At 37.6% G+C, this 10,200-nt stretch overlaps 1 long non-coding RNA gene across 3 annotated transcripts; it reads right to left on the bottom strand.

The window, feature by feature from the left end:
• Nucleotides 1–888: 888 nt before the first annotated feature.
• LOC143213996 (uncharacterized) lies at nucleotides 889–10,153 on the bottom strand. 3 transcript variants are annotated; one of them, XR_013010077.1, is made up of 5 exons: nucleotides 9,858–10,153; nucleotides 2,543–3,843; nucleotides 2,280–2,400; nucleotides 1,359–1,449; nucleotides 889–1,284 (listed from the first exon to the last, which is right to left on the bottom strand). It is a non-coding gene; the product is annotated as an uncharacterized LOC143213996 (long non-coding RNA). The 3 variants fall into 3 exon arrangements; XR_013010078.1 differs by lacking the exon at nucleotides 9,858–10,153 and having other exon boundaries at nucleotides 1,937–2,400; nucleotides 2,543–2,862; XR_013010079.1 differs by lacking the exon at nucleotides 9,858–10,153 and having other exon boundaries at nucleotides 2,280–2,419; nucleotides 2,543–2,859.
• Between the last annotated feature and the right edge of the window lie 47 nt (nucleotides 10,154–10,200).

The raw sequence follows: 10,200 nt of genomic DNA, 5'->3' as shown, positions 1-10,200 counted from the left end.
ATTATAATCGAAGCTTAAGAATCGATCCACTAAAAAATCGTTTCCAAATAATCGATGTTTTGAATAATCGATTTTTTTTTACAAATGTCTAAAAATGATAAAAAAAACGAAGATCAAAATTTTGTTGGACATTTTTATTAAAGAAATAAAGTAATAATAATTATTATACTGCGGATCTTTACGCATTTATAGCAAAATTGAGTATATGAAAATCGAAGAAGTTGAAAAATTTTTTAAATTGAAGATATCAATATATAATTTCTCCTCTATACATATATTAAGATCATTACGGGAAGAGGTAACATTCAATTTAGTTTCTATTTCTTGCAATCGGTGTAGAAAATTTTTATTTTGCATAAAGATTCAGTCTAATAACCAATCTTCGAAGGGCAATGATACATATATACATATATACATATGTCGTTGCGCGTCAACCAACCCTGATAGCACAATTGACTCCACGGGGAGTGACGAAAACGCGCATAAGTTGACTCCACTTGGACAACCTGGAACCGTCTGGATGCAGCCCACGTGAAATGCAGCTTCTGCAGTCTAGCTGGAACGCCACTCTATCCTGGATTCCGCTTCCCCGCAAGATGGCAGCACGGTCGCACTGATTAATGCGGCGAATGCCGTTATACAGGGCAGCGCCGTCGGTAAGGGCAGATCGCACTAATGTGGCAGATGTCGATAAAGTAGATTTCTATTGTACAAATATGTAGCAGTTTCCCTTTTTACCGACAATACTGATTTTTGAATGAATATTCAGTCACATGCAAGGAGAGAAAACGAAAAAAAAATCTGTGCAAAATAAAAATTCTCTGCATCGATTGCAAGAGATGGAAGCTAAGATTAAAATGTCAACATGCAAAAAAAGACAAAGTGTCGTACAAGGGACAAGAAAATTTACTTTTTCTTATTTTTTAATACACCGCAGGGAGTTGGTAAAGACACATGGACAATGACACAAGGAATATATATATAATAAATATTATAATTTTTTATTATTACTATGCTTTATTATTGGACGAACACCTAAATATCTCTTCAGGTTATTGTGATGCAAAAAATATTTGTTACGTAATGTGCACGGTGTGCCAGATATTTGGTCCATTGACACCATGCACATTACGTAACAAATATTTTTTGCATCACAATAACCTGAAGAGATATTTAGGTGTTCGTATTTAAACGGAACACCCTGTATATTGTGATTATTACACGTTGTTGCCTCTGCTTCCCAAAACTTGTGGCCCGTAGCACGTTCTGGCATAGGTGGGATACCTAAAAAATACAAAGAAAATCAGTAATGTACAATATATGCATGTGTGTTGAATGGCATAATTAGATATACGTACCACGTGAAAAATTAGAGGTCTTCCTCTTCCCCGGTTGCCGCAGCTTCCTTCTCCTCCTTCCCTGGATAGCACATTATATTTATCCTCCGTTCTGTAAATTAGATCTTTAATTACACAGTGAGTAAAGGTGAGTATTTAATCTTCTTCGCTTATTGCTCATCTCAACGAATTTTCTAATTTCTGGTGCTACAATTACAAAAGGTCTTCTGACGTTTTTCATCAACTAATATACCTAACTGATTCAAACATTGCAATGATATTTATAAAAAATCGATTAAAGTTGAACTACAAACAAAAGAATGTACTACCAGAAATAAAAAAATTCGATGATGAGAAGCAAGTGAAGAAGATTAAATATTAGGTTGTCCCAAAAGTTCCTTCCGCAATGCCTTTCTTTAATATTGCTAAATAAATATTAGGTTGTCCCAAAAGTTGTTTTTCGATGCATGCACATAATGCAAATTCATATTAAGAAGTACTAAAATATTAACATAAACATTATCGTATTGTTTGTATTTATTTAGCTACATTAAAGGAACACAATGCGGAAGAAACTTTTGGGTCAACCTAATACTTGCCTTACTGAATTGGTTTAAGCCATCATTTTGCCGATTTAGAATATTGCTAAGCTAATTCTAATCTGAATGGGCCAAAGCTGAATTGTGTTGGATTTGTTTAAAGTGATAAATGATAATAATGATAATGAAAAGAGAGTGATAAAGTGATAAAGAAACAAACAATTTACTATTTTGGACTCTACATTGAAGTGAACATACTCGCCCCGTAGCACCTCATACGTGATGGCAAATGGCACTGTCGCGTGGTGTGCCGACAAGCGTTCTCACGCTTTTTCACGCGAAGATTCTGGGAGACATTTGAGCAAAATGAAACCGATCAACCAATATAAATATGTACAAATACCTTCCGTTCTTCCTTCCTTCCACGTAGTGCACGTAATCCAAGTAATCCACGTAATCACATAATCCAAGCAAGTCAATCTAATAAATAGTCAAATAGTCAAATGCCGCAACGCAGACCGCACCTGCGAATGTAACGTGTAACTACAGAGCGAAGCTATGTAAATATATCTGTGATTGTGTCAAGAAAAACGCTGCATGTCACAATTTCAAAAAATTTCAGTTTATGCATTTATTGAACTTTATAGTGTAGGATTAGGTATTTACCAGAAAAAACGTCACGAAAATCAATTCAAAAGGCTCGAAAAAATAATACAATTTAACCAATGTCCTTGTCAAAGCATTAGTGATCAAAACTTTAAACGACAATATCTCGAAAGTGAAAGTACAATGTGACATGCGGCGGCGTCCTCCTGACAACCACAGATATTACGACCGAGCTAAGCGAACGAGAACTTGCGAACTGTTGAGAGTTGAGAGAATAACTGAAAACTGCTGAAAACTGAACGGCAGTTTCCCCTTCCCTGACGTATCGTCGTATCCGTGAGCGGTGTCGACCGCGCTTGACCGTGTTGGTGCATGTTCGATTGCACGCGCGCTACACACAAACGTACCTCTACCATGTCCGTGTGACTACCTGCTCGACCGAACGCGTCGGCGACGCGTTCCTTCGATTTTCACGTTGCCGAAGTTTCGGAAGCATGAGGCGAAAAGTCGGAATCTGGGGACGGCGCGCATTTGAATCTCGGGCACAGCACGCGGCGCGACGCACATTTTGCTATAACTTTTGATCTAAAAGAGATATCGAAGAGAAATTAGGCCTAATTTTTTTTTAAAAATCGGTTTTAACGATGTAAAAAGAAATATATTTTGTATTTTTTAAATAATGTTTTCGTTGATTCTTAAGGTATAGCCGGAAAAGATGGTCAGAAGTATCCAACCAAATTTGTTTTTAGTCACGTCATGTTCAACAGAAAATTATGAAAAAATTCATGAATATTCTACCGAATAGCATACACTACTGAGATTTTTTTCAAAATTTTTGGTTGCAAAATCGATTTTTAAACAAATCGGAAAACATAAAATTGCCGATTTTATGTATATACATACATCAAAGTCTTCAGTTGACCACATTTATATTGTTACGTTAGTTGTGTCTCATCCTGATTATTAATGTGTATTTTTTCAGATTTTTCGGATTACGGAAACATGTTTTAAAAAATTGAAAACCTCCAAAAATTCCAAGAAAATGCATGTTTTGTATTGAAGTGTTAGAGACTCCAGTTTTATAAGAATTCAGTACTTGGATATTATTGAAGCAACCGTTCTTAATTTTTTTATAATTTTTTAGAGGTTGGGTAGCCGTTAACAAAACAAGTACATATATACGGCTGGGAATCTTCTGGCCCCGAATCGAATCCCGCATCTATAATCGTTTTGTTCGGTAAATACTTATTGCTTCGAGTTTTAATGAAAAGTTTAACCAAAAACATTTTTTAATTGTCTACATTTATTTTCAACTTAAAGAATTGATGCAGTTCGCGCTGTCGACTTTCGCTGTCCACTTTCTGTAATTGAAAAAAAAGAAACACAATTTAAGTTATGATTGCGAAGTGCAGAATGGTTTCGAGGTATTCGAAAATACCGCTACAGGTGGTCCCCTGTGTATCTATATCTTCGAGTAACTAATTACAAATTTTGTATCTATTATTCGTGATCCGAAATTTGTATCTAGGAGAAAAATTAAGGGCAGATTCGGAATCAGCGCAAAAAACTCTATAAGAATCATCCAACAGTAATTGTTGAAGAAATTTGGTGTCGCGGAGACTGTAAATCAAATGGGAAACTTTCTTCCAGCAGATCTATTAATGGGTCTATTAACTTTTTTCCGTGTAACATTTTGTTTATTTTCTCGTTTCTTTGTTATAATAAATGGAAGCTTATGTTAATTTGTTGTTCTTCATTCTTTAATAAGCCCCTTTTAATTTCCCATCAGTTTCAACTCCATAAAGTAATAGTTTTCTGTAAAATCCGTATCAATGCCTCCGGATCGGAAACTTTCTGCCAGGGGTTGTATTAATTCGAGTAAAAAAGTTATTTTTTAATGTTGGACTATATGGATTTGGACTTTTCGTGAGAAGTTGGAGAAATTAGTTTACTGCACGATGTGAAAAGATATGTAGTGGACATGGCGCGTTGGAAAGAGGGACTTTCCGGACGCATCCTTCTCAAGTGCGCGCTGTGGACGGTTGCGTTGAGGGTTCGGTCGTAAAAGTGACGATTACCAGAACCCTGACTCAACCGTTGCAATGTCCTTGGCAGCGACGACTTTGAATTGTTTTGGGGAAGGAAACTTTCTCCTTACTCTTGAGGAACGGAGAATTCCTCCCCTTATTTTAACGGTCTTTCTCACGTTGCTAATCTTCCCACCAAAACGGATTTTTACCAGTGGAAAAAAAGCTTGTGGCACTCGTTGAGAACGCATCGCTCTAGAGTTGCCCGCGCTACGTTAATTTATATCTCTGTACTTTGTTAGTACTCGATAGTCATTAACGTTTATAATCTAGTTTTCTCGTTATTGTTATTATTATTACATCTTGTTTTGTTATTGTTACGTGTTATTGTTTTAATAAATATCTATATCGTTGTCTGTTAACCACGCGAAACATCATAGACACTGAATTACCCGTCATCCTAAAGATATTTTTCCAGAAATTGCAGTTGGCCGGAATTGTAGAGAAAATAGGTACTAAATGTTGCATTTCACAACTTTTTTATGTGGGGCCTATATTGAAAATTTAAAAGATAGTTATAATAATTAACCATTTGCAGCTGTTTTAATTTCGAAGCTATTTTAACTCGAAAATGAAACATCTCGTTCTAGGTAGAATAATTTCGTTCTATACGATTCTTTTCATTTGATGGATATGAAATTGATTGTAATACCTCATACAATAATTAAAGGATTAGTAATTGATTAGCTACCAACATGTTTAACAATGTAAACAATATTTTGCATAATGGGACAGCAATTTTTAGTGGTGATTTCGAGTCACCACTGGAGTGCTAAGGGTTAAAGATGGTAGAAATTGCAGGATATTACAACAATGACAAATATTATAAAGCAGATACGCTAACGTTACCGTTATCGCGTCAGAAGGAATAGCTGCAAGCTGCAAGTACAATTGTATAGAGTATAGAATTTCGGGGAAAACTGGGAAGAGAGGGAGGGTTGCCGGAGGATTAATTATGGCGTGGAAGAACCGACGCGACGGTGCCCGTAAGGATAATCACGGTCGCTTAGAGTGGCCGGACTATGGCAGGGTAAGACCTGGTTTCCCTCGGGTCTCAATTATCCATCGGGCCTTAATTTGTCCGGGCTGTTTGTCTCTCGATCAAGCCGGTTCGTCGAGGTCCTGGTACTGTACTTTGGAAATGAAATGGATGATTATGTGAAAATTTGCTTGTCAAACGAACATTCTGGGAAAAGGTTCAGGTAATTTCGTGCAGAAAATCCAGAGTTGTTTTGGTAACTACCCAGGACTTATTGGCCCTCGCGACGGTCAAAGTAATTGCCCAGTTTTATCGACGTTTTATTACTTCGTCGCGTACCCTGGTATAAAGCAGCGAAAGCAATTTAGATATCGTGAAACGGTTCGAATTTCTTTTCTTGCTGTTCTTGGAAATTCTGAAATTGTCAACTCAGTGGTCGGCACGTATGAGACTTTTCAGGCCGCCTCCTTTCACCGGCCGCACGTCTCGTTCTCCGTAACGGCCTTTATCCTCGAGACAGCTCAGGCCCGTATCTATCCCAGACCGTGCGAACTGCGTACAAAATTTCTGTTTATGAAACATTAGAAATTCCATTTCTTTATACACATATTTTTAGCGTGTCTTTCTTAACATGTATGAATTAAATGAAACGAGGCTTCATTAACTGATCTATTTTTATTGAATGGAGTAGAATTACACTGTCCAACAAATTTCAACTTTTTTTATGTTCCCCAATTACTGAAGGGTCCTTCTTATAGAGTTTTTCGCGCTGATTCCGAATCTGTTTTCAATTTTTTTCCTATACGCACAGTTTTTCAGGAACAAGGCTTTGAAAAAAAACATATTTTTCAACTTCAAACAAATATTGTGATGTTATTATAAAAGATATTGAATTGTTCTTTCTGGCAAAAGATTCTGTAGACTTTCCCGAATACAGTGATATCCAATATTAATACATTATGATTGATTAAACATGTTTAAACAATGATTAAATACGGAGAGATTTCGTCGCGTCGGCGCACAGTGGAAAATTTGGACCAGACTCGATTCAAAATCAAAGAACTTTCGATAGAAATGAGGTAGAGCGATGAAATTTTTTTTAAATGAAAGCTGAAACTTTGCAGAATATGGGAAAAATAGGGAAGTTATGGTACGAACGTTTTTTAACCGAGAAAATTCGTTAAACATGTAGAATTTAAAGAAATCGATTTTGCAATGTCCTGAGGTCGTAGACAAATTTTGAGACCAGATTTGAAATCGGCGTGAAAAAATCTACGGGAAATGATATATAGCAAAAATTTTAAAAAAATTTTCCGCGCGTGGTATTGGAAAAACCACAATTTTCTCGAAATTGTGCAAGTTTAACGAATTTTCTCAACGTTAAAAAACGTTCTTACCATAATCTCCCTATTTTTCCCATATTCTGTAATGTTTCAGCTTTAATTTTTAAAAAATTTCATCGCTCTACCTTATTTCTATCAAAAGTTCTTCGATTTTGTCTCCGATTTGGACGAAAGGTCACACTGTGCGCCGTCTCCAAATTCTGACTTTTCGCCTCATGCTTTCGAAACTTCGGTAACGTGAAAACTCAGCCCGTCTGAGTGCCTGTTCAATTGCTTGCGCGCTACACACAAGCGTACCTCTACTCTGTCTGTGTGAACTACCTGCTCGACTGATCGACGCCGACGCGTTCCTTCGATTTTCACGTTGCCGAAGTTTCGGAAGCATGAGGCGAAAAGTCGGAATCTGGAGGCGGCGCGCATTTGAATCCCGGCACAGCGAGCGACGCGGCGATAACAGAACATACGGACAATAGGACGTCCTTATATTAGGGTATGTATTCGGATAATGGGGGTACGGATACGGGAGTCTCTACTGTATTCAAAGAACAAGTAGACATAATTGAAATCGTAATTCTAATTGCAATATTTTGTAGGACTCAATATAAATAGTACCGTATACTCATCTTTTTTTATCGATGAATATGATCACTAACTAAAATAAATTCCTAATAAGAAAAAAAAATGTTAACAACCCATTAAAAAGTGTTAAAAACGCGACTGAACATGTTGGTGAGAGTCCCATTTGGGGGTGAACGGAACTTTTAAGCTAGTGCTTGAAGCGGACCCTGGGATTCGGCAAGACCGCAGATGTGGCAACCAAACCTTGGGGTTTTCCAGCCATCTGGAAACTATCGAAACGGTGTAGCTTCGAATAATTTTCTGCCAGGGCGGCGAAGACTTCGGTCGCCGTGGCCAAGTGGTGCAATAAACACGGCCAGGTAACCCGACGCGCGTCGGCCAGCCAGACATATCGGCATGAAACCACTAACAAGTTAATTGCAGACCTTGTTTATTTTTCGTAATTGTTTCATGTAAATGACGCTAGCTGCTTCGTGTGGCGTTCTTCCGATTAAAAAAAGACTAATCTCAAGATAGAATTTGGACTGTGGATAGTGGATTTATTCAAAGTCTTCGAATAACGGCACAATCAATTTTCTACCGAAACCGAAATAATACCGGTATTCTTTCGGTTTTTCCAATGGTTAGGTTGTTCCAAATGAAAAAGGAACTACAGGCCACTTAATGTTCCGTCGTAAAACCCTCCGCGCGAAGGAACAAGCGCGAGTCCGAATTCACAGGCGAGGCCGTCATAAAACATTCAGCTAAAGACCTTCCAGATGTACCTCCCAACAAAGTGATTTTTAGCCAGCCGAAAGAAGCACAGCCGATGTAGCCAGATGTATTTGGACCTTTTATACCGTTAAAGTACTAAACTTTATACCGTAGCTACCTGCAACCGAACATACTCCTTGGTTTCAAATTCTTGCTTTAGTTTATTAAAAGGAAGTAGACTCGTTTTCAGGATTGCAAGGGTGCGGGATTCGCCTCTTATTCTCATCTCTCGATAATAATACAAACACGGGGTTTTTCACTAGTCAAAAACGCTAGATAAAAGATCGATCTAGGACACTATCTGCCTCAAAAGTTCTATTTTTTCGTTTACGAGGCGTAATTGGCATTATTCGGCAGCATGTAGCTATGAAAATAGCTTGTATGCTTCCGAATAATGCAAATTACGGTGACGACTAATGCAAATTTCGCCTCGTAAACGGAAAATAGGACTTTTGAGGCAGATAGTGTCCTAGATCGATCTTTTATCTAGCGTTTTTAACTAGTGAAAAACCCCGTGTTTGTATTATTATCGAGAGATGAGAAGAGACGAATCCCGCACCCTTGCAATCCTGGAAAAAGGCTATACTGGAACTGCAATTACTCGAATTAATATTCGGACGTTCTAAAAAAGACGAGAACTTTTTTAATATTGTACTAAACGATTTGAACTTTTTTGGGGAGCTGGAGCAATTAGTTTACTACAGGATGTGAAAAGAAATTTTTTCAAAAATTGCAATTGATCGGAATTGTATGAAAAAATACTAAGAGTTGCATTTTACAACTTTTTTATGTGGGCCCATATTGAAAAATTGAAAAATACGCTTTGTAGATCTGTGTCGACTAAACATATTTTGAAAATTTCGTCAAAATCGGTTGACGTTGCAATGAGCTACAAACGTTTGAAGATGGTAAAAATCGCAGATTTTCAGCCTACATCGAAGAATTCTTACATCTTTCAAGGCCTGTCGTTTTTTCCCGCATCAACCGATTTCGATGAAACTTTCACAGTGCACATTATTTACGCAGGCCTACAAAACGTACTTTTTAAATTTTCAATATAGGCCCGCGCGAAAAAGTTGTAAAATGTAACTTTTAGTATTTTCTCTGCAATTCCGACCAAATGCTATTTTTGAAAAAATTTCTTTTCACATCCTGCAGTAAACTAATTGTTCCAGCTCCCCCAAAAAATTCAAATCGTATAGTACAATATTTAAAAAGTTATCATCTTCTTTAGATCGTCCGAATATTAATTCGTGTAACTGTACGTATTAGGGGATAATTAATGTATTACTAGTTTATTGATTTATGTGTAGGTTTACTCTTAATGTAACTGTAAAGAAAATTACGGCGAGGGGGGAAGAACGTAACATTCAATTTGTACATATAGTTTCCATCTCTCTTGCGATCAATGCAGACAATTTTTATTTTGCACAAAGATCCGCAGTCTAGGAAAAATAATATAGATATAATAGAAATAAATAAAATTTAATATTTTTTTATATCGGGTTTATTATTTCGTTTTCATTCAGAATCGGTATTTGGAATTGTCGGTAAAAAGGAAGACTGCTACATATTTGTACAATATGTAGAAATTCATTTCACCGACATTACCAACATTACTGACATAACCTCACCGACGGTGCTGCCCTGTATAACGGCATCCGCCGCTCCACGCAGACTCCACGAGCTGCCTTCCATTTGGACGGAAGAAGCTGCCCTCTAGATGCTGTGACGGCGGTGGACGGCGGACTTTGTTACATCTATGCGCATTTCTGGAAGCCCAGGTGGCATGAACTCCACACTCTTTCTAGATGTACTCCAACCGTTGCTCCGAGCAGCCAATAAGCGGCGTCTGGAACCGTACTGCCCTCCAAATTCACTCCACGCTCTGGACTGTCCCTGGCAGTTCCAAACTGTGCTATCAGGGAATGGTCGCGTGGTCGGCCGAGCACGAGTAGAGAATTAACCAATGAACGA

This window comes from Lasioglossum baleicum, chromosome 12, assembly GCF_051020765.1.
Source record: "Lasioglossum baleicum chromosome 12, iyLasBale1, whole genome shotgun sequence".
NCBI lineage: Eukaryota > Metazoa > Arthropoda > Insecta > Hymenoptera > Halictidae > Lasioglossum > Lasioglossum baleicum.
Note: the sequence above shows the minus strand (reverse complement) of the source record. Positions and strands in the feature narration are given on the sequence as shown.